This window comes from Cetorhinus maximus, chromosome 38 (assembly GCF_964194155.1).
Source record: "Cetorhinus maximus chromosome 38, sCetMax3.hap1.1, whole genome shotgun sequence".
In the NCBI taxonomy this organism is placed as follows: domain Eukaryota; kingdom Metazoa; phylum Chordata; class Chondrichthyes; order Lamniformes; family Cetorhinidae; genus Cetorhinus; species Cetorhinus maximus.
The window spans coordinates 4,063,965-4,068,219 of record NC_135916.1 but is presented as its reverse complement, the minus strand read 5'-3'; the positions used below and the strand labels follow the sequence as shown (position 1 = coordinate 4,068,219).

General features: G+C 47.8%; 1 non-coding gene across 1 annotated transcript; it reads right to left on the bottom strand.

Annotated features, from left to right (window-relative positions):
* Positions 1-3,875: 3,875 nt before the first annotated feature.
* On the bottom strand, positions 3,876-3,947 carry trnaa-cgc (transfer RNA alanine (anticodon CGC)). Its single transcript has one exon. It is a non-coding gene; the product is annotated as a tRNA-Ala (tRNA).
* Between the last annotated feature and the right edge of the window lie 308 nt (positions 3,948-4,255).

Here is a 4,255-nt window from a genome sequence, read left to right as displayed (position 1 = left end):
GTCTTCTTACGAACAGAAAATGAGATAGGGATGTGATGGGATCAATATTGTTGAATAAAAGGGGCGGGAGTACGGCTGAGCCTTAGGTCAGGGATAAGGTAAAGGGCGGGAGAGTTTGAATGAAAAAGGCCTCATTGAACAGAAGACAAAGCGAGTGCTAATGATTGTATTAAAGGAACATAGCAGCCGCCGAGAGTAGGTGATAATAGCAGAGTTAAGGTGGGCGCTGTCTGAGAGAAAAATAGCAGAATGTGTTAGTACTGGAAGAGGCAATGATTGGAGAGTCCCAAGCTTAATGATGAAGTGTTCCATCAGCTCCTCGCACTTGTTGTTGGGGGTTAGTTTGGAGGAAGGCGAGAGTGTTTCAGAATAATTTACGCATTAGCGAAAGGAAGTCCTGGGTTATCTGTTTATCCCACTCTGGTCCTGGAAGACTGAATGATTATACGCAAAGAGTGAGAGTGCTTGTATTGTTTTACATGCTCCGGACACACACTGGCAGTGGACATCTCAAGCAGTAACCCACCATATCCTTAAAGGTCTGTTTCCTTTGGAGTTAAGCAGAGATGGGAGCTGTAACAGGACAGTGGCCGGGGTGAGCAAACTCATGGTTTTAACATAGAGCAGGACATCGAAGATGGCAAAGGCCAAGTGACTGACTGTGAAGCTGGCTGGTAACTTTCCATCGAGAGAATGGTTCAGGGAGGGTAAGCCGGCAGAGAGCACAGAGGAGAGAGAATACGAGGAATTGGAGATGCTGTCACGGGAGGTGAGAAGTTACACGTTGCCTAGTCTGAGGGAGAGCAGCAGTGAATATATCCAGGTGCCAATATTTCGATGATAATTTGCTGAGGGCTGCCAAAGGGGGATTTTGGATGAGAGAGCAGGAAAACAGTGAGATTGCCTAAAGTAAAAATTGCGAGAGAATTGAAAGGACACATCAAGGTGCGATATGGTTATAAGTGCCAACCTGGCGCCATGGCAGTCTGGGCTGTGTGAATGGAAGAGGGATAAGTGGAGGCTTCATTCACAGGGAAGGTGCCACCCACCCATGTCACCTTTACATGAAAACTACGGCCTCCATACAATCACCCCAGTCCAGATACAATCACATCAAACTGGATACAACGACCCCAATCTGGACACTATCTCCCCAATCTCGATACAAACACCACCAATCTCGATAAATACCCTTATCTCGATACAATCTCCCCAATCTCAATGCAATCACCCCCAATCTCCATACAATCACCAGTATTTTGGTAGAATAACCCCAATCACCCCAATCTCGATACAATCACTCCTAATAAGTTCTGGGATGTCAAATCCTCCCTACAGCTCAAACCATGGGAACTGTGTCTCCTCATCGACTCTGTCTAGGACCCCTTATGATTTTGAACGCCTCTATCAATCCTCCTCTCAACATTCCCTCCTCAAAGGCGAAAAGCCCCAGACCCTGCAGCGCCTCCGCGAAACTGAAGATCCTTGTCTCTGGGGCGCCCCTGGATATAACCTCAGTGTGAACGTTACCGACACTTTCACATTCTTTGTAAAGAGTCCTGCCCAGAATGGAACACCATACTCCGGTTGCATGACTCCCCGAGCTGGAGGGATCCACAAACACACAGAGACCGTCTAGCTGAGGACGTGGCCTACACTGAACGAGTGCTTCAACTCTGAGTGAGTGTCGTGAGTCACCAAGCACATTGTCTATGGTGTGGATGTGGGCCCTCATGTTTGTCTCAAAGAACAACCACAGGTTCTGTTATGGTCATGTCTATCGTCTCACATGTTTATCTCAATGAACAACAACAGGTCCTGTTTTGGTCATGTCTGTAGTCTCACATAACAAAAACAGAATTACCTGGAAATACTCAGCAGGTCTGGCAACTGCTGTGAACAGAGCCGTTCTGTTGAATGGTCATGAGGACGCGAAACGTCAACTATTTTCTTCTCCATCGATGCTGCTAGACCTGCTGAGTTTTTCCAGGTAATTCTGTTTCGTTTTGGATTTCCAGCATCCGCAGTAGTGTTTTGCTTTCATCTCTATAGTCTCACATGTTTGTCTCAATGAACAACAATGGTTTTGGTTGTATGAAGCGAGTTTACTATACCTGTGTTTGTAAAGGTGAGAAGCTGTGCACCACAGCAGTCAAAAGCTGAAGTGGAAATACCGGGGATCGAGCCTGGGAGCCCATAAATGCACAGCCTGCAGTCCACCACTGAGCTACATCCCACGATGAGTGTGGAGGTAGGCAACAGTGTTTCAAAATAAGTTTTGGATTACGGAAAGGATTCCGGGGTTAACTGTACCTCAGTATGGTCCTGGAAGAGGGAATGGATTTATTCGATGAGAGAGCGAGCTTGTATTTTTTCACATGCTCCAGACACAACATGGCAGTCGACAATTCAACCAATTACTCGCCATATCCTTTCAGGTCTGTTTCCCTTGTAGTTAAGCAGAGATGGGAGGTGGACCGGGAAAATGGCCGGCGTGAGGAAAGTTATGGTTTTAATAGAAAGCAGGGCATCGAAGATGGCAAAGGCCAAGAGAGTGACTGCGAATCTGACTGGTAACTTAACATCGAGAGAGTGGTTCAGGGAGGGTAAGCGGGCAGTGAGCACAGAGGAGAGAGAATACGAGGAATTGGAGATGCAGTCACCGGATGTGAGAATTTACACGTTGCCGAGGCTGAGGGAGAGCAGCAGTGAATATATCCAGTTGTCAATGCTTTGATGATAATTTGCTGAGGGCTGGCGAAAGGGTATTTTGGATGAGAGAGCAGGAACGCAGTGAGGTTGCCTAAGAAGGATAAAGCGCGAGAGAAGTGAAAGGACGCATCAAGGTGCGATATGTTTATACTTGCCAGTCTGGCGCGATGGCAGGCTGGGCTGGGTGCGTGGGTAAGGGGGGAGTGGAGGCTTCATTCACAGTGAAGGTGCCACCCACCCACGTCAGGTTTCCATGAGGACCAAGACCTTGATACGATCACCCCACTCCCGAAAGAATCACCACAAATTCGATACAATCACCCCAATCTCGGGATAATCACCCCAATCTCGATACAATCACCCACAATCTCGACAGAATCTCCCCAATCTCGATACAATCACTCCCAATCTCGGTACAATCACCCCAATCACGAAGCAATCATCCCAATTTCGATACAATGATCCCAATCGCGATACAATCATCCCCAATCTCGATAGCATCGCACCCACTCTTGGTGCAATCGCCCCAATCGCGCTACAGTCACCCCTAAAAAGCTCTGGGATGTCAAATCCTCCCTACATCTCAAACACTGGTAATTGTTTCTCCCCATCCCCTCTGCCTCGACCCCTCATGGTTCTGCACGCCTCTGTCAAACCTCCTCTCAACGTTCCCTCTTCGAAGGGGAAAAGCCCCGTACTATACATTGCGTCCATGGAACTGAAGTCGCTTGTCTCTGGGGTGCATCTAGGTCTAACCTCAGTGTAAATATTTCTGACACCTTCGCATTCTTCGTGAAGAGTCCTGCCCGGAATGGGACAGCATACCCCGGTTGAGTTACTCGCTGAGCTGGAGGGATCCACAAACACACAGACATCGTGTAGCTGAGGTCCTGGACTCTGCTGAACGAGTGCTTAATCTCCGAGTGTGTGTCGTGAGTCACAAAGTAGACAAAAGACTAAGAACTCAAATTCTATGGTGTGGCTGTGGGCCCTCATAGTTGTCTCAATGAACAACACCAGTATCTGTTTTGGCCATGTCGACAGTCTCTCATGTTTGTCTCAATGATCAACAACAGGTTCTGTTTTGGTCATATGAAGCGAGTGGACCACATCTGTGTGTGGAAAGGTGAGAAGCTGTGCACCGCTGAATTCTAAAGTTGCAATGGAGATGCCGGGGATCGAACCCGGGACCTCATACATGCGAAGCATGCGCTCTACCACTGAGCTACATCCCCAGATTGCTAAATGTTGATGTGCCTGTTCTACTTTTAGTGCTTTCTATGGCGACCACGCTCGATTTATCCGCTCCTGTCACATTTTGTGGAGATATTTTTTGATCTTTGTCACAGTCAGACATCCTTTCATATGCGACGCTGATCTGTTCCCTTTCCATGCAGAGACAGTTTTGGGGGCTCTGCACATTCATGGTGGATGGAGATAATGGGGAGACTGGAGGTGGGGTCACTGGTTTCAAAGAGTGTAGATTTCACATCTGTTCATTTGGTGGGGAAGGGGTGAGGGTCAAGTAGGATGTTAGAAGCGC